Consider the following 20,744-nt stretch of genomic DNA (forward strand, 5'->3'; position numbering starts at 1 on the left):
ATATTGCTCAGTGTCTGTCCTCCTGTCCTTTGGTGCTGCTTCCTCTCCCCACCATACAGTAATAAAAGACCTACAGGGCAAAGAAAAAAAGAAAATCTGAAACATCACATTAATTTAAAGTCAATGTTTCACGAGCAAAGACCAGGTATCTCGTGAAAGAGACTCTCCATAGGATCCAATACTTGCCTTTGATGTCACCTCATTAAATTGAGATTCAAATGATCTAACAGATGTATTAGTTTAAAAAGACATTTTACTGCATTTTTTTAAGATATAAAAAAGTCGCAATGTCTTTTTTTTTTTTAACACATTTCAACCTGATTCAAATAGAAAAGCAAAAGGGAAGAAAATGCTTTAGATGTGCTCTTTTGATTTTTTCCAATCTTGCCTGAATAAAATGGAATGGGAGATCAAGAACACTCAATTAATTTCAACACTGGGTGTCAGAGGGAAAAGGAGACGGAGGAGGGGGGGATATTATAGATGCACAACACTTAACAAATGCATAGATTGAAAGAAGGAAATATGGGGGGGGAGAGAGATAAAAAACCATGTCTATATTTTATTGCACTCAGTAAGCTTTTCACTTGTATTTATAGCTGCAATTATATCTCAATGAGGTTTGTCTACAGTGTTGGCTTCACGCTAATTTTCCCCCTCACTGCATTCTTGGAATAGCCTCGGACTGTTTATGAACCAGACATATTGACCTCATTTACAGCTAGCAGTTTAAATCCATAATTTTTCCACCCACAATCCCTCTTTGACATTCCGGCAATGCGGTCGGCTCACTGAGACTGAACTAAAAGTCTCACACTTCATTGAACACCATTATGCGGCTTTATGCTTATAAGCCTGTTTCCCTCAGCTGCCTTTCAGCTTTGCTGGAGATCCGTTTGGCCACAGGCCGGCAGTGATTAACTGGAAGAATCCAATAAATCAGCCTGTCAGCCAGCAGGCTCTCCTCACTGTGTCTACAAATCGACATTTGGATTTGCACTCTCTTTTTTTCCCTCCCCCTTTGCTCTCCTTCCTTCCCTCACCTGCCTCCCTCTCTCCCTTCTTCCCTTGCCTGCCTCCCTGCCTCTTTTTATTCAGCCCTCATCATCATGTCCCCCTCCTCCCTCACACACCCTCCCCGAGGGCAGCAGGTTGCCCCTTTTCTCCCCACTAAAAGGTGAGCTTGAAAAAAGGCTATTGTTAACATGGCTGGACTTTGCAAACAGTGCTTTGGTGAAACAAGTAGTTTTGAATTGTGTGCTATGCCAGTGGGCACTCTATTTCCCCATTTCATTTAAATTCCATCCTCCCCACACTCCACACACACACACACACACACACACACACACACACGCACGCACACCATCTCATTAACTTTTGCTGTTCCCCTTACATCAGAGAGAGAGTAATGGAGGTGATTGAGAGGGAGAGAGAAGATTGACTTTCTTGCACCAGCTTTCCCATCTGCTGTTAAAACAATAGGCATAGAGAGAGCCCAGGAAAACAGGGGTGCCTGCCACTGAGCACAAGAGCAATGGCTCTCCAAGCTCTGTGTGACCTGACCCTTTCTGCTGCTTTTATATTAGAAAACTATAATTAGGTTCTCTGCTTGTTTGTTTGTGTGGGTTCTTTTTCCTTTGATTTCAGGTCTTTTGGTAGGTGCTGCACTGGCAGCTGGCCTACTCTCACAATGGCATGCTTGTGGACAGTTCCCAGTGTCTGTCTGCCCACAGCTGTTTCACAAGGATCTTGATTGCCCCTTTTTTCTTCCTGCACTTTGGTTGTGATTCTGAGAGAAGGAAACCTGGACCCCAAGTGCCTCTTTTGTTATGGGCTCTGGATGCCTAGACAGGGCACTTCCCTCCTCCAGCGTGCTTCTGGGCTTCATTTTGGACAGTGCTGGACTATCCTCCATTGGTATACCCATTGGGGTCCACCCTGTTCTTCCATCCAGAATTGCATCTATTCTCCGAGCACAAATACTTTCTTGGCATCTGGAGGTCAGACAAAGCACTGCCTAGCAGCTGGGGGAAAGGACACCATCACAGACTGAAATATCTTGGGACAGCCTCACTGGGAGCTTTTCCTTGCCACCACAGTACCGTTGCATCCACAGAACATGTGGCACAGAGGGGAAAGACCTGGCCTGGAGGTGATGAGTTGCTTTCTGTTAGCCAAGCAATTGCTAGCTGTGACAGGTGGTAATACTGGGTATGTCTGCCATGTCTCCAAATGTTCCCAGAAAAGAGAGAGAAAGCTGGACAGACCTGCCTGTTTCATCTTTGGATGAAATTTAAAAATTAAACCCCATATGTTTGGGGTTCTCAAATTCACACAAAAGAAATTGCAAAACCTTGAAGGCTTATTTCTTGTTTCCCTTTCTTCTGGGTAGGGATGTTCACCCTCTCCTACCAATTTTTGCCATTCACAAGCCCTGTACTGGGGATCCAAGAACACACCATTGACCCTAATGTACATCACTGTAGAACCTAATACAGGGAAGGAAGTGCTACTGGGAACTCTGCCTGCCCCTTTACCCATGGGTGTGCTGGCCCTCTTAGTCCCAGCATGACCTTTGACTAAAGCTGCCATTTGGCTCTATGAGAAGAGATTAGGTTGTATCAGTAAAATTAATTGAGACTTCGATATGAGAGATGCATGCAGGTCAAAATATATTAAATTTACAGGAGGCAGGAGAGTCTGATAGCTCATAATTACACCCCCACTATGAAGGCAGTATGTTGTGGGATGCAGGCAAACAGAATAATCATGTGGAGTTTAACTGGTGGGTTCCTTTTATCTCCTTTCCCTCAGATGGCAGACAGAGCAACTTTTCCATCAAAATCCACTACTATCATAATTTTCTTCTCTATGGTTTTACTGGAATGGTGACTATTTCTCTCTCTTTTCATTTACATTGCACTGCTTTATTAAAAAGAGATGAAAAAAGTGTGTGAAATGTCTTGCTTCAGGTCAGAAGATAATTTTATTTAAATCTCAACAAACCAAAATATATATAAGAGGAAAGAAAATGGAATTTTTGTTGAAGTACAGTACATTGTTATTTCCCTATTTGCAAAAAAACCCCTCTATATTCTTTGGCAATAACTGATAAAAAGTAAAAAATATGTAGCTGACATGAATTTTTTCCTTTTAAGAATATGTTTATACTGCATACAAGTTCTTGCTATACCTACTAATCACTTAACTAGCCACATTCCAGACCTTGATGAAATACTATAGTGATGTATTCCTCAAATTCATTATAAACAAAAGGCCTTTCTGAAATTTGGTTGTTTTCTGTTTTCTGCTGCTCTCATGCTATTTGAAAGAATAAATATGAGCTGACGATTTGCTTTCTCAAAATTGTTCTGTGTGCCTCTAACTTCATCCTCCATGAATTAAAAAATCTCATTTTGCCTTTATATATCAGGTCTCTCCCTGATTTTATTCTGCTCTTTGGCCTTTTGTATTTTATATTTATTTCTCTCACAAGAAAATATGTTAGGCCAAATTTGCAGACTCTGAAAATGCTTTTGAATCAGTTTCTGTTATAGCATGAAATTTTGAAATTATTATAATTTATGAGTTCTCCTTATTTATAAAAATTGCACCAAGAAATTACTTCCAAAAATGCTTGTTTATAAAACTTTTATACTTCTAAACTTCCCTAAAATTATTATAATAGAAAAAAAAATAAAAAGCAGCAGGTTTTGAGAAATGAAAATCAAAACTGTTCAAAATTTTTTCTCTATCTCAAATTAATTCTCACTTTTCAATAAGCCCTAATTTTTAAATACTTTGTGTGCTTAGATCCCTCAGTGGCACTGAATTTTAAATGGGTAATTTTAGTTTGATGTCAATGTGTTTGCTTTAACTCCTAATTTTAGTATGTTTCACCCTTCTCTCTTAAGTTCAATTTATATTCAGTTTCATATGAAGTAAAATGATATTTCAAGCTGGAGACTCTGAATAGAAAGAAAATTAATTATTTTATACTTAACATACAGATTTTCTTGCACTTCTTACTGAATGAAGCTCTTATAAACAGACCTGTGTGCACCCTACAGCTGTCCTTAAACAGCCAGAGTAGAGCACTAGCAACTTCAGTAACTTTCTACCTTTATTTCTACTTACTGAAGGGGGGGATACATGTAATACCTATATAGAATATATGGTGAGGGAGGTATATAACACCTTGGTGGCTGAGAGAAAAGGAGTTCCAAGAGATTTTGTGGCTAGGCTGAAGGAAATTAGACAGAAGGAAGGTTGCTTAGAGTGTACTGGAGAAATGAAAGCTGCCTTCCTAGATGACAGCATAGAATAATACCCAAACCTACTCTAAACTCTTACTAGCCATGGTCTGGGATCCTGCTCCTCATGCCCTTGATATATGAGCTGACCCTTGCGGAGATCCTGTTTGGTCAAGATCTGCTTGCTGAGTCTGGGCAACACCCAGACAGCTTTGTACAACTGGGGCCACCCAGGTGTGTGTCCAAGGAAATGAAGCAGCTGTAGCTCTGGCAGAGGTGGATAGAAGAAGCTGTAGGTTAGTTATTCCCCTCAATAGACAGTAAAATTCTGGTTTGCCTCTCTTGGCAACCAGGGTTGCTCAGGAGTGACTATGCCTCCAGTATTTTTGCTGCTTGCAGCATTACTTAGCACTGCCTGCCTCCGGGCCTGGCAGAGGTTAGGATGAGGTCAAGCTGCCAGAAACCTGTCCCTGCTAAGAGTAAGGATTTGAGTCTGTACCTCTTATTGTGCTCCTAATCTCTCTGCTTCTTAAAAAGTGTGCAACAGGATATTTCTGAGTATTGGGATGTAAGTTTTTGGGCAGTTTAAAACCTATCAAATACAATAAAACTGATTGATTAATTAATAGTGATCACTTTGCAGTCCTGATCCTGGAAACATCTGCTTTCTAGTGTCTACTACCTTGCAGTCTATGAAGAGGAGCTCCCTAGCCAAATGGACATTTCCATGCTTAAAATAATGTAATTCAGTCTGATGTCCAAATGGAAGCATTCTATTTCTTTTTTTACTACTAACTTCTATTATTGATTGCCTTTCGTAACTCAGTCAACAAATACACTTTAATCCTGGGTGTCCTTTCAAGCCAGATCTGGTGGGTCTAAGTTGCTTATAAATATAGCCTTAAGGGAAGAACTGATTGCCTTTTAACTATGCTCGCTTTATTATTTCTGCATTGTTTTAGCATCAAACTGAACTGTTCTAGCAGCTGCTGCTAAATTTGCAAGTCTTCAGAAACTGCTAAACATCCTTCTCTAGTTTAGGTGGAAAGGTAAACCATTGCTTGATTTTTTTTTTTTTTCTGTACAGCTGAGTGCCTTCAAGTTATCTCATTAAGACTGTATTTCACAGCTATGATGCTGCCACTTCCCTGCAGGCCCCAATATCTTTGATCAGAGATCCAGCCTGAAGAATTGAGACTGGAGGCTGAGTCCCAGGAGGCACGATAACATGTGTTCTTGGTTCCCTTTTTCTGAGAAGAAGTTAACTAGTTTGTTCCTTGTCCTCTGTTGCAGAAAGAAATATCTTCTTTTTTTGTACACACAGTCCCAACACTTCAATTCAGACTTCTTGCTGCTCTACCTCCTTCACTGGCCACATTCTGGCTGTCTTGGCAGGAGCAGGAGCATAAGGGTAGCAGAAGAGACAGCATTTCAGGAGTCACTTTGACAGGGTGACAATGACGGAAGTGAAGTGCTGAGGGTTCACAGCAGTGGGAACAATAGCTGAGAACACCAAGTGCAGCCTGTAAATAGGGAAGGGCATGCTCCAAGCACCCTTGTTTCTTGCTTGACACTTGGTGCTTGCTCAGAAATAAAGAGTTTGCATTTCCTCTGCTAAGGCCAATAAAGTGTGTGTGTTCTTGCCCGTATCATGCCCATATTCATGACAAATTGAACACAAAATCTTATGTGCTGTCTAAGCATATAATTTCGGGTATTAGATGGGTTGCTGGGAAGCCAGTTTATCATGTAATTTTCATATCTCTCAAGTAGTCTGATTGGAGCACACATAAAGTCTGAATACAGAGTCATGTATGGCACTTTTTTTAATTGCTAGAGTAAAGCACTTTCAATTCCTGGCAAAGAGGCTTCTTCTGCTGACATTAGAAAACCAGTAATATGTCTGTACTGTAACCACTTAATTATACACAGAGGCATAATTACATAATGTGTCACTCTTTAAAAATAATCTGTGAAACTTATACAGAGATATCCACAGACATATGAAGAGTATTGCATTCCAAATAATGTAATTTTCAGAAGTGACTGAAAAAACACAGCTTCCTTCCCGTGGGGACTATCCCAGTATCAAAACTGGTTTTGTCCTAAGCTGAAAAACAGAAGAACAAGAAGCTTTCTAGAACAGAATATTACCTAGGCTATATCAAGAATTAATGTAAGAAGATATTTTAATTTCCATCAGTGTGAAACCTTGTCTCCTTCATCACTGTTCAATGGAATAGTGTATGTTTTTTTCAACAGGGAAAAAAGACTGATTTGGCACAATTTGTTTCTGCCATTTGAAATTTAACTTGACTTTTTAATGAGGTGAGATGTTAACAGTTTGCTTTTCTATCTCCACTTGCACTCAGACATTCCATAAATAAACAAAATTCCCCTCTTGTTTTTGCATAAGCCAACCCAATAAATCATACATGGTTAGCTCTTTGAATACCATTAAAGTATTATTTTTTTAATGTACCTATCCCACCTCTAGTGTCACCTAGAATAAAAGCAGATTGTGGTGTGGAGTATTGTGAGGAAAAATTACTTTCATTATCTGTACACAAAATTGCACCTTCTTTGACCTTTGTGAAGGGTCAGGTGAGATCTGAATTATACCATCCAGCCCAGACAAGGTTGTGGAGGACTAAACAATACAATTTATACTATTAAGAGCTTTAAAAAATAATAATACCTGTGCTACCACCTGATTTATTTATGTTTGTGTGTGCACAGCTTCAGGAGCTAATAAGGCTAGACGTGTGGGTGTAAGGCTCACTGAAATGGGCTGAGAAAACCTGAGAGGTACCCCATTATGATTACTAAGTAGTATGAGAGGGAAAAAATGATAGGAAAAGAGATCTGTCAGGATCACACCTAGAATTCCTTCTCTCCTCCAGCACAGGGTATTCTCCATGGGAAAGTGGGCTCTCCTTGAGAGAGTTGGTCAAGGGGTCATATTGATCAAAAAAACCTGAATTACCTATGGCATAATATATGTATTCACAGGAAGATATGCATAAATGGAAGGAAAATAATTAGTAATTCCAAGCATTATGGTGATGATGAGACACCTGCAGGATAATCATCCAAATCAAATATTTGTCTCAGCTTCTTCAGATGATTTATCTTTCCTGCAGCCGCTGAATGTCAGTGGTACAGAGCATGTGCTAAAAGGCAAGGGTGCCAGCTTGACAAAGGCAGGAATCCTTCTCTCACATGCAGCAGCAAAGCCCCCATTCCCTCTCACTATCATGCTTTGCCCTCAGTGGAAGTATACATGTTGGAGGGAATCAACAGTATTGCACTGCATGCAAAAAGAGAACCTAATTTACTGAATGCTTGGCCACAAAACTTCCATACAGAGTCACTGATACTCATAATAAATTTGTAGAAATTATTTTTCTTCATCTCTACAGTACTTTACATAAAAGATATTGCCTTTCTGAGGCTCTCTGGGCACATCAACATGTGATATTTTGTCTCAGATAAAAAACTTCTCTTCTGAAGAACTGCTCAGTATTTTTAAAAGCTTATTCAGCAAAAGACTAGCTTGAAGGCAGGCCAAATATTGAACAATGTGCTTATTTTCCTCAGGTATATAGGAAAATAATTAAGTTGGTTTTTCTCCCCCCTAATTCACTGAAAGGTATATTCATTTGACTAGGAATTTCAACTGTGTCTAGGACAGATAGCTATCTTCCAAAAATTAGGGGAAATGCTAGATGTCAAATCAGACATTTGAAGAATGTTCCCAGGTTTGGCCTCAGTGCTGCCCTTTGCACAAGAATCATGGAGATTTGCACACTAAATGCAATTTACTCTTTTTCTACAAAAAAGTCAAGTTGGTGCCTTTTGTGCTAACAAACGTTGCTATATTGGAGAAAATATTTACAATCGATTGTGAATGCTTCCAAAATCCATTTGGGGTTTACAGAAATGCCTTCTGTCAGATGTTGTCAGGTAAAGTTGCTGAATCAATATCTAAATCAGTTTCCTTTCTGCTTTTAATGTGGCAAATTTCCATGATGGTGATGGCCACTCTTCACTTTCTCAGCAAAGGTTTTGTGTGTCTCTCTGGAGTAACAGAAATAATGACCTGGTGTACGTGTAGGTTATACATCCTACAGTGTGTGCCTGCTTTTTTATTTTCCTGACAAGAAACATATCCTGAAATCACATCATATATATGGGCTAGAGATTTCAAAATCTGTTATATTCCTGAGTAATCACATAGGTTCAGGTGAGCATGAAAATGAGTAGTAATTGAACTTTTATCAATGAAAATGTCTCACATAAAATTTCCAAGTCCAACTTATTTCTGAAGATTTGAAACTTCATGCCTGTGTGTAACTCCAGTGTAGGCAGCAAAAAAAAAACATTCCTCATTTACTCTTGTTTATGAGGTTAGGAACTCATGTGGATAAAATTGAAGTACTCTGAAAGATAGACAATGTATATATTTGTCATCTTGTCAGTCTACCTCCCTGTATTTAATTTCTTTTCATGTCATTTAGCTGAGGACCAACAGAAAAAAAAATTAAACTAACAGACATGAACTCTCTCATTTCCTTCCTCCATCCTGTAATTTGAATCCTGAATATCACAAAAATATATAAATATGCATATAGTTGTGTATACTTTGGTGATAATTAAGGTTCAGAGAAAGATGGATAATCCAAGTAACTTCTTGGAAACTATTGCTGTTTTGACTGACCCTTGTCTCCAGCACTTTTAAGATTTCAATTGTGCAGATTGTGGCTTACCCATTGTTTTGATAACTCTAGTTAACATGCTTTCAGATATAGCAAATATGACATGACCATACTACACAAATTGTTCATCACTTCCCTCTTAGAAAATATGTGTTTAAACAGCATAATTCAGCCAAGTTGTTCCAATGTCATCAACTTCTTCCAAACTGAGATGAAAATAAAAGGACTTGACAGAAAGAAGCCACGCTCATGCTCATTTTAGCTTACTTAGAAGTCTGTTTGCCCATTGATAACACATTGTTACCCTAGAGAATGGGACAGGGACTGTTTGCCAAAGATGTTCAAGTTCCTCTTAAAGTAAGCACCTCACTCATATAACCTATATATTATATGAATTACAATGAATGGCTTCTTTCTCCCCCTTGCACCCTCCCCCCCCTCCCAACACTGATGAAGTAGTGGCATAAATTCCTAAGATCCTGGTTCTTCTTGTTTAGCTATAAAGCTGGCAGAAAAATAAAATCTGTGTGTTGGGGTTTTTTTGCTATGCATGTAATGAACCTAGAGATAGATCACAAGACACTATGAATATGAGTTAGAGTGAATGTGACAACAGCCTGTAGCCACACTTTCTTGGGCTGTAATCTTGTTAAATCTTGCTAGCTAAGCAGTCAGACATTTCCTGATACTTCAGTGGAAGGACTCAGGTGCATTTAGTAGGAGTGACTCTGCTGAATTTGCTTGTTGATGTGGAGCTAATGGGTCACTGCTGATGGCATTATTGCTTCTGTGTCTTCTAAATATGCTATTAGGAGAATGTGTCAAACCGAATTTTGAATGGAAAATCTCATTGCATAAGAAGCACTTTAAATAGTATATCTCAACATAACTACATAGCTTTAGCAGTAATTCCACTCAAATTGATTATTCAATGGAACAGTTAATACTTTGTCCTCTTTTTTGTGACATGCTAACATTTTTAAAGGGAACTCTTCTTCACTTTGTGGGACCAGTGGTTTGAAATTTGACAGTGCATTTTTCTTTGAGTCATAGTAAAATGCCTATCCCTCATATTTTCTTCCCAGACACTGAACAGGAGAATTCAAATATGGTAATAAAGTAGATAATGAGAAAAAAAATCTGTGTATGTAGACAGGAACTAAGAGAATTAAGAAAATTAATTTTACATGAGATCTGCAAATGAAATCTCATTGCTAATACTGATCAGTGTCTTCTTTGGAATTCAAATGTGTAATATCCCCAAGTTTGAAAGTGTTTCCCTCATTTTGTTCATGTTCTTTCCATAAGAATGTGAAATGCTCCTTTCTTAGAAACAATCCAGAACAATTTCAGCTATGACTTTTGACTCAGTTCTTAAGCTCAGTTATTATTTAATCAGTGATTTCTCTAGAAAAGATAATATAGTTATCTGAATATATCCACCTTTATTTGCTGTTGGCTTGGGGGATTTTTACTTCATCCTTTCTGTTCATGTTCAAGAGCTTTTTGCTGGGCACCTGACTGCCAGAATGTCTGGGAATGGTTTACACTGCAAAATATTGTGCAACTTATTTTAGTAGTCCATAAAGTGCTGATGTGGAAGAACTTTGCTACAGGTGATACAATGATACACACACAAGGTGATTGATTTAAACTACCTTTAAAGATGTAAAAAAACCCCTAGTCCAAAGATCCAGCAAGGTAGCATATTTATTGCTTTGTGCAAAACAACAGCAACAACAAATCATTGTATTAACTGATTTTAATCCTCGTGTCTCCTGAGGCCAAGCTGAATTATTTGTGTTTTATATATAGACATTTATTATAGACATATAGAGATGACCTTTGAACATTATGTGTGTACATTATGTCATAATAATCTTTAAAATGAATTTTTTATCTTTATGATTTTTAACTTTTAGTATTCCTACTATATCTGGTATAATTTTAGTGCTTCCATCTTGTATTACAAGAAAACTAGTCTATAAATCACAAGCCTTTAATATTTCCTTGACTATGCAATTTTAATTCATATACAAAATTATGTTTGTACATCAGACAGGTGACAAAAAGGTATTTTTTTGTTAATTTCCTGTTTTGTTAATTTTATGGCTGGCAGATTTGGTCATCTAAAGACTAAAGTTTAGATTAGAATGGATTAGAAAAGAGAGTTTGGAAGCTAGATTAGATGAGTTTTTCACAAGATCCTGGTGTTTTTAGCTCTGCTGTGAGAATCTGTGGTGATGTAATTGAGAAGGTAGGTAACTGCCTTAAACTGCCTTGGGTTTCACTTCAAGTCAGGTATCTGAGTAGTCTTTATTTTAACTTTTGTGTGGTTCAGGTTGCCCATATCTTGGTAATCTATAGGAAAAAAAAAAAAACCTACCTTAGGAATGTTCATATTTACACTTCATTACTGCCTTGTTTTTGCCAAGTGAATCACATTGAATAAATCCAAATTTTATATTCACCTATTCCTCAAAAAGCTAAAGGATTGTGTATTTGAACTTCTATTATATCATATATGTAGAGAGAGAAAAGATGGTTTCTTTCAGGAAGCAAACTTTTCCTGATTCACAATTAAACAAATAAATTAATTTATAAGAGGCAAAGCAAGGTGCAATTTCAATGATTTTAGCACTATTATTTCAAAGTAGTAGAAGTAGAAGTAGGCTAAATTAGTGCAGTACAAAGAACTGGACATATTTCTATGTCGAATTCAGCCACTGGCAAGATAAATGTTTCCTCCCATATAGTTTGTACCATACTGCTGCATAATAGCCGGGGCATCCCAGTGATCCATTCATCCATTTGACTGAACTTTCCAAAACTAGCTAGGAGCCTTTACTCCCATACTTCTCTCTGCGTAATCTCCAAAATTTGAAAAGCCTTTAAAAGAGGAACATATTTTTACTGGCAGTCCTTTGCTGACAGCTTTATACCATAAAGCAGTCATGTTCACCCTTATTCTCTCTCCATTGTCATATTGAATATTTTTCCTGATCATTCTTATTTGGCAGTACTCAGCCTGGCTTTTTAAGGATCAGATAAAATGGCACTGTTCTGACAGTTGCTGGTAAAAAAACAAATATCAAAAATATTAACATTTCTTTGAACAAAAGATATTTGCTTCTTTGGTGCACTTATTAAAAAAAAAAATAAAACCACCACAACAAACTGAAAAACACCCACAAAAAACAAACCACCACAGAGAGATCTTTAATCAGTTCAAAACTTTTGAACCCCAAATCTTCAGGAAAAGCACTTGAAACAAGATGGGTGGCCTGTAGCTGTAGCTCTGTAAAGGCTGTCTGGGAATGATATTGAGCCTTGTGTAGAACAAATACTCTGTGAGTTCTTCAGAGAGTACTCAGTGTGGCAGGAAGGGAGGAACAGTATATGAAGAGCCTGCAATGATACTCTGCTAAATTGTCTGCCATGAATCTCAGAATCATGTTTGTGCAGAGCTATGTGAATCTGAGAAAACTGAATTGATGAACAAACTCAGTATCTCCCTAATCACCTACTATCTCTAATGCTTCTTGTGCATAGTTCAAGAACTATGCAAGATAAACCAAGAGAAACCAAGATAAACCAAGAATCAGTGACCTCCAAGACTGAACAAATAGAGCTAGAGACATTTTGTGAAAAAAGTACTTGAAAATACCTGGGAATAAGAAAACCCTAAAGATTAAGACATTTAGCATTTTTCCTCTGCAGATTTGTATTCTTTCCTTAGGCTATAATAGGAATGGAAATTAATACAGTGATCTTTCCCAAGGGTTTTATTCACAGCTGAGTAGGACTGTCTACATTGACCTCAGTGACAACCTGCCTTGGATCTCTAGTCTCATTTGGACTATTTCGTGTTTCAAAACCTGTGATATAATTTGCTATATTTGAAAATTACTGCATTATAGCCATCCAGGAATAGAATTATAGGGAGAAAGGGAGTTCAGCTTCTGAAAACATGAGAAGCATTACAGTAATGTTTATTCAGCACTACAGAAATTAAACATTTCTTTTACAATAATTCCTGTCTAACTTGTTCCGCTGAGTATCATATAAAGACTGTTTTTCTGTCATAAGTCTTTTAATGAACATGAATTATAAAATTACTTGAGATTTACTCTCTTGGAACTTTTTGTCATTGATTTAAAGAATCAAAGGCATCAAGGAGATGGAGATATAAAGTGCAAAGACTATAAAATATATAGAAACAAATCTAGAGCCACAAACACAGTACTGGCTGTTCTAATGTTATGTTTCCCTTCCAACCTCACGTGAAGAAAGTGCTGAGTTCTTTCCATTTTTCACAAAAGTGAACTTTCTCATATTGCAGGTCAATCCCAAGGATTCCCAAATATCTAAAACGATCTGTAGCAGACTTCACTTCTGCGGCCTTGTTTTCACTCTTATGCTAATGGTGCTGCATTTGCTCTGTATAACACAGATATCTGGAGGTTTTCTGTCTCAAATTGCAAGGTCTTCTTTTTCTTCCAGTTTCCATATTGATCTTTCTAAGGTTCTTGTGCTATTTTGCTCTTGTGTTCTGGGTCAATTTTTTCCTGTTTTCTATGTAACAGGTATTCCCACATCAACAATATAAAGTTTACCTTCAAGTAAAAGAAGTAGCACTAAGTCATAAGGTACAGTCTCACAAGAACTTAGAATTTCATTTGGGGCAAAATAAAATAAAACCTTCTGGGGCTGTGTTTCTTTTCTTTTTCTTGTGTCCTTGTGATCAAAATGCAAAGCCCTTATTTTCTCTCAATGATTGATCACACAGAAATATGTGAAGGTAAAAGTGAGAAGGGGAGGAAGAGAAAAGAGTTTGCATTAGAAAAGACCTTTCCTCTGAATTTGAAGTATCTCAGAATCAGAATGAGAGGCATCGAGTCTAGGCAGAGAGAGCAGCAACAAGCCAAGTTTGATGCCTATCCCTGCTTATCTATTCCTGACCTGTTTCTACCCCCAAAGTTAAGCTGCATGTGAAACAGAAAGAGGTCTTGAAGGGTCTAGCCAATAAATCCTTTCCCTTTTACAGCACTGTGAGTGGAGAAAGACAGGTACAATTGGCCAAAACCAGCTTTAAATCAGTAATTGTTTTTTGGTTGTTTTGTTATTTATTTTCTTTACTTTTCACAATAATTAGCATTAATAAGAATGACAATAAAAATGCTTCTGCTCTAAAGTGGCTTTGGTGGTGGCTTTGGTGCTTGATTTGTACTCACTCATCTCTTAGCTTTGTAGATACTTAAGATGCTTAAAGCCCTTAAAAAGCAATATTTAAGGACTTGATCCATTCACTTTCTTTCCACAGTTCCCTTATTTCTGGGCCTCAAAAGATGTTTTAAAAACAAAGCTCTCCTGGTGTCCTGTCCTTTGTCTATGTGGCACCCTCTCTATATTTTCATCATTGTGCTTCTGACACATTCATCTCTATCAGTTGCCTCCCAGATGACTGCAGCTCTGTGATTTCAAAAATTGGATGTAGTCTAAATTTCCCAGTAGAAATCCAGAGTGCCAAAGTATTTTCATCCCATTTTCAGAACTTCTCTTCCTGATTGTTGCCAGACTTACAGCTTCTTGTAGTTTTCTGTTGAAGAGACCGTGGGGACAGGGTCCTGGAGTAACCAGCAGATGTACTGGCTCCTCTTGGTGGGCAGAATGCAACAACAAAAATGCTGTAGATGTTGAACTTTGACTTTCAGCAATAAAAGGCTCCTTTACTATCTCTTCCCTGCTTAGAAGATCTATCTAAATGCCAGTCAATCCTTTAGCTCTGTGTTTCCTTATCATCTTCTCACAACTGCACCAGACTAGGCAGCACACTCAAGTGATTATTTTCCAATGAACCATTTTCATCCGGGTATTGGAGAGGCAGTAGAGTAAGCCAAGGAAAAAGAAAGGCATGTTCAAAGACAGTTTCAGAAACTGCTCTTCTGAGTGACATGTTTGTTCATTGCCACCTTGGCAACATGAATGGTATGATTTCATCTTCCTTTCACACTGCTCACCCAGTTGTAGTGGCTTATATCCTTGCAGTGTATTTTTATTTTTCCTTCTGTACACAAACAGTAACATTCAATTTTTTCACTGTACTACTGCAAACATCCTAATAATGTCAGGCTATAGATTTATTATATCTATGAATATCTGTCTCAGCTCATGCAGCAGATACTGAGGAAATGAATTTGAGAACACTTGAAAAATTAAAAAACCAAAAGATAGGAGCATTGTTATAGGAACAACGAGAGTCAAACAAACTTTCTATACTGTGTATACATTTTTCAGCTTTGTGGGGTTTTTAAGTTCATTTTCTTTAATGAAACAACACTTAAATTGAGGTATGTAAATGTACCTTTTTCAATGTAGATGCTTGATTGCATTGATTTAGTGCATGGACTGGTCATCAGCAACTCACAGTGGTCAATGCACCTGCTGCTAACATCTTTTTCTTCCATGTCTTTTGTCATTTCGTTGCTCCAGTCAGTTTTTCAGCATTTGTAGATAAAATATCTGAAAAGGTCAGCTGTGGGTCAAAGATGCTTTGCTGGCTCTATATAAGCCAGAGTGATATAAAGGAGAATGTACCCAAGTTCAGCCAATCTATCCTGTGTACTCATCTGTTTGTTTGATCACTAGCTCAGGAATCTGTGTTCCACAACCAGCTGTCACTAAATTTCTTATATCCTTTACATCCTCCTTGTCATTACCTCTGATTTATATATATGTTCTATGTCATATTTCTGTTTATTGAGACACTTTTTCTCAACTTTGGTGTCTGACTGTTTATTCAGGATAACAGAAAATTGACATTATAGATGTATAAAACCTCTTGTGTTTTAAAGACCATTGCATCTCCACATTCACCTAATAAGGGCTCCTTTGTCCCTGGGTGATTAAGAACTTATCCACAGAATGGTTTTTGCATTCATATGTCACATGGACCCAGCAGTTGACTAAATATGAGTCTGTGTTTTGTTTTGAACTGTCCCTTTGGGATATAACCGTCACAGACACTACAGTTCCCATTCAATTATCCTCTCCCTTCCTCTCCCTTCTTTCACAAGGATCTATTTTTACAGTTTTTTTAAGGGATACAAAAATAAAAATAAAAATTGAAGAATTAATATTAAAAAGGAAAAGAAAAAGAAAAAGCACAATGCCCTAGCATCTCTTTATACTGTCCCCATAACTTTCTGTAGTCAGTATTGGATGTTTAAAAAGTTATTAAAAGCATAGAGAGAGAGCAAATAGGCTTCTAGAAAAGAAAGTAAGCCTAAGGTAAAAAAACTGAAGAGACATCCTCAACTCTGAATCCTAGTGTTATTTTTGGAAAAAAGTCATTGTAAACCATAGTATCTACTGCTTATTTTTTGAAATGAATAAGCAATTTCACCATCCTTTGCTGAGAACAAAGTATAATGCAAACGGTGACAATCTTCTGTAAATTTCACAAGTATTATCCATGTTTGTGGTGCTTAATTTGGGACAGAATTAGGATGTTTGTAGGATTTTTGTTACATCTTACTTTATGACAAAAGGAGCCTTGAACTTATTATATCAAACACTTGCTGAATTACTTCTACAGAAATGCACTTGCCTCTCAATCCAGCCAAATGGATAAAAATGCAGTCGGCAAGGAAACGGATCCATAAAAAGAGAAGAATGGCAGTTTTTCAGCTCAAAGTTCCTCAAGCACAAACAGTATCACAGCAGAACTGAACCTAGAGAGAAGAAGCTGTCCTGCTTGTTCCTGAGAGCACAAGCTTATCCTTACACTTTATTTCTGAACAATCTTTAAAACCTGTCAGAACAAATGAAAGCAATGACTAACAAGACTTTTTGTAGGTCTAATTTCAGGTGGCAGTTTGTACTTTTATTATTTCTAAAGCAGCTTGTAAGATGCTTTGCATCTGATCTACAATGTTTTATTCATCTCATGGTCAAGCTTTGATGGAATTTCTTATTTTCAGCTGTTCTGTTCTAATAACTGTCCACAAAAAATCATGTCAGACTCCTGTCTCAGTGATGTCAGAGTTAAATCTGCAATAGCTTCCATGATTTATTCTTAATCTACTCCAGATAGAAATCACTCTCAGAACCTCAGCCCCATTGAAACTCATTATACCAATTACATGATGGCAGCATTTGTCAGAGTTATTTATTCACTATTTCAATGGAGAATTACTGGGTACATGAAGATGCAGTTATCTTATATGTTAGCAGCAAAAAATAAGTCAGTACTGATGTATTTACTATATTCTTTAGCTCATAAGCAATGCTTTTTCTGAGCATTTACACCTCTAAAAAGCTTTACACAGGTTTAGGTGGTATGTGTGTCTCGTGCACTGTCAGTAACTGAATGTGGCTATATCCTTTTTCACATGTTGAAACAATGCAGGCACTTTCCTCATTGTGCTTGGGACCTAGTGGTAACTCTTGGTGTTCACAAGCATTAATCATCCATGATGCTGAATACCAAGGGCCTCTCTTCCGTGTCATTTATCATGGTATAGGCTTCCTTTGTGTCCTGTGGGGTGCACTCATCCTTATTCTTGAGATGAGTTCTACAGGGTGAAAGGTGAATGAGACTTTGCACTGCTTTTAGGTTTTCCTCTAATGATGGTCCATTTGCTGTGTACATAAAGTGTCAAATATGGCAGTTTATATGGCAGCTGTCTAACTTCCAAGCTGATTTGGACAATAACAGATATGGGGAATTACATGACTTTAGATAACATTTTACTATAACACTGTTGAAATGGAGCATGTGTGTTAAATACATAGAACATGGTACAGTTCATCTAGTTGGCACACTGTTAGTCCAGCTGACACTTTCTGTCTGAGTGAATTCACCTCATTTTTTATATTTATTGGGTCAGAAGAGAGAGGCGTGGGGGTATTTTTTTGGCCCTAATTACTAGTACAAATAAATGAAGGCAAATATATTTGTATAGCATAATTCATTACCATTAACCTAGGTGAAAGCCTACCCTAAAATTTATGGGTGAACAAAATTGCTTTAACTTATAGAGCTAGACGCTGTTGGACTGAATATCTTGTTTACATGTTTGCAATCTCAGAAGAGAATAACTGTCTTCCAAGCATGGCACTGAAGCTTACAGCCTCTGCAACATTAGCAGACTGAGACAGCAAGTGTTTCAAAGTCAAGACAAGCTCTTCTTTAAAGGTGGCACAAGAAGTTATATAGATGACTACAGGCTACTTACAGATGACTAGCATTTCATGTTAATGTGATTACTGTATGGAATAATTGCACTTTATGTCAGCAGTTCTGGTGGCATGGTCTTCACTTGTGAGGTATTTCCCACTACCAAAAAGCTGAAAGCATGTCAGCCCAAACTTCTGTGTTAAATTTTAAAATCAGTGACATTATACTAATCAACTTTTTCTTTTTCTTTTTCTTTTCTTTCTCTCTGATGATAGAATTGGATAGTTGTGCAGTCTGGGTTACAGAGTGTGAGGCACGGCAGGTGCGGTGTCCGGAGCAGGCGGTGTGCGCGGGCAGGGCAGGCCGGGCCCGGCCCTGCTGAGCCGAGGCCCTGCCCGCACAGCCCAGCCCGGGCCTGGCCCCGGCCCCGCGGCGGCCGCCAGTCCCTGGCCCACCGGAGGCCGTGCCCAGCCCACCCTGGAGCCCTGGCTGGCCTTGCAGGGCCAGATGGCCCAGTCCCACCTGGGGGAAGGGCCCAGGAAGGCCAAAGGCTATTTAAACCAAAGCCTGCGGCAAGCACACGTCCTGACCCTACCTCCTCTTGGAGATTCTGTCTGCTGAACACCACTAGAACCAGGACTGGTAGCTATATTTGCTCTTTTCTACATCTTTTCTGTCTTTCTCTCTTTCACTTTCTGCTTCTTCTTCTTCTAATTCCCTCTTTGTGGAGTTTTGAATAACTTAAAATCAGATGGGGTTAGAGTTTGTCAACTCCAGTTGAATGTTCAAAGTTAATCATTTGTGAGATGTTTTATGCTGGTTGGACGCTGCTCTACACTTTTGCCAACATTCTCAGATTTTCTGAAGGTTGTCAGTAAAGTTTTTTACTGTTTTCCTCTTGAGAATATTTTGTCAATATTTTTCCTTTGCATCTAACTCAGGGTACAACCAAAAACCATAAGTTCTTTTAAGAGTCTCATCAAGCAAGATTTTGGGGCCTTAAAAAGAGAATTTACCCATTTGCAATCTGCATGCTATAGTGTTGGTATAATTGTCACAGCAGTAAACCAAATACAATGTAGAGGCAAGCTGCAGGCAATCCAGGAGACTCCTGGAATGCGTGGAGGATAAATTCCTGAAGCAGGTAATAGATAGCTCTGGGGATGATGTTATACTGGACCTGATTATCACCAACAAGTAAGTATCATCAATAAATTTGCTGGTTAGCAGACCAGCTGGGGACATCAAGAGGCAGCCTGAGCTGCAGTGATCATGCATGGGTAGAGTTTGTAAACCTGAGGAATACGGACCAGGATCCTGAATTTTAGGAGGAGAAGTTAATCTTTAAGGTCTTCTGGGAAACTGCCCTCTGGAAGAGGAAAGCAGAACAGAGCTGGTACTCTGGGTGGCACACTTTAAAGACACTTTTCATAGAGTGCAAATGCTCTCAAATCTCATGTGTAGGATGACAGTAAAAGATGCCAAGAGACTGATATGGATGAATCAAGAGCTGCTGGTCAGACTTAAGCATAAGAAGCAAATGCACAGTCTGTGTAATCTGGAAGGCAATCTGGGAAGACTATAAGAACACAATCAAGTTGTGTAGGGATGGGGTGAGAAAGGTCAAAGCATGGCTGAAGATTAATTTGACAAGATAAAGGCTTCTGCATGTATATCAGCCATAACAGGAAGACCAGCCACACAGAAGAACACAAGTAAAATGGTAACTATGGATCAGGAGAATGCAGAGGCACTGCCCCATTCCCATTTCTGGAATTGTTCAATGCCAGGTTGTATGGGGACCTAAGTAACTTACTGCTCTAGTAAGTTGTAACCCTGTCCACAACAGGGACCATGTGGTCTTTAACATCCTTTCTAACCCTAACAATTTTATAATTTTATAGTTATTTATATTCTATAAAAATATGCATGTTTCTACAGTAATTAGACATAGAAATTCTAAAGAAATTAGACATAGACATGTGCTTATTATAAATTAATTTGATTTGCTCAATTCAAGTCTCAGATGACAAGAGAAAGATAAGAAATAAACATTTTAGACTGAATTTACTGGACTACATTTACAGGACACTCTTTTTGCTGTGTTAGGAACAGCTTGTTTTTATTTTTTCTTAACCCCTCTAAAAATAAAAACAATATCAGCTTTAATAAGTTAGATGAGAGCTCATTGAAAGAGTTAGTTGGACTTTTCTTTTGCTAATGGACATTGGAGAATTCCTCATTTAAGAATGTGTGAGTTACTTTTAAATATCTGTCCCCAAAACCTGGGTATCAGACTGGTGATAGTCCTTATTTTGAGCTGTGTCAGCAAATGTTATTCATGCCAGATGCTGTCCTCTATTTAATTTCAAAAAAGAACCTGAGCATTTATTAATTGCCATTGGTATAGTTGACTTCAAAATGTAGATCTTCTGTGTTTACACAGATGTTGTACAAACATGGAAACCATTAATTTCCCCCCAGCAATTTTTTGCAAAGCTTCTTATATGTTTTTCTTGTGGTTGTCTTGGACTCTCAAAGCTTGGTAACATTAAACACCTGCATATTTCACTGCAGTGTCTTACCTGTCCC

The 20,744-nt window shown here is 38.1% G+C and overlaps 2 long non-coding RNA genes across 12 annotated transcripts in view; one reads left to right on the forward strand and one right to left on the reverse strand.

The window, feature by feature from the left end:
* Nucleotides 1–10,756: 10,756 nt before the first annotated feature.
* Nucleotides 10,757–18,501, reverse strand: LOC135289996 (uncharacterized). Of its 2 annotated transcripts, XR_010352756.1 has the most exons (4): nucleotides 18,211–18,501; nucleotides 16,581–16,784; nucleotides 15,336–15,493; nucleotides 10,757–11,332 (listed from the first exon to the last, which is right to left on the reverse strand). It is a non-coding gene; the product is annotated as an uncharacterized LOC135289996 (long non-coding RNA). The 2 variants fall into 2 exon arrangements; XR_010352755.1 differs by lacking the exon at nucleotides 10,757–11,332 and having other exon boundaries at nucleotides 11,636–15,493.
* The window catches only part of LOC135289995 (uncharacterized), a 91,112-nt gene continuing 88,439 nt past the window's right edge, over nucleotides 18,072–20,744 (forward strand). For 9 of the 10 annotated variants that reach the window (XR_010352745.1, XR_010352746.1, XR_010352744.1 and 6 more), the window contains exon 1: nucleotides 18,631–18,794. This is a non-coding gene — a long non-coding RNA (uncharacterized LOC135289995). Of the gene's footprint in view, nucleotides 18,171–18,630; nucleotides 18,795–20,744 lie in introns of those variants that run through there. The other variant, XR_010352754.1, reaches the window with a different exon arrangement.

The sequence above is a fragment of the Passer domesticus genome, chromosome Z (assembly GCF_036417665.1).
Source record: "Passer domesticus isolate bPasDom1 chromosome Z, bPasDom1.hap1, whole genome shotgun sequence".
Taxonomy (NCBI): Eukaryota; Metazoa; Chordata; class Aves; order Passeriformes; family Passeridae; genus Passer; species Passer domesticus.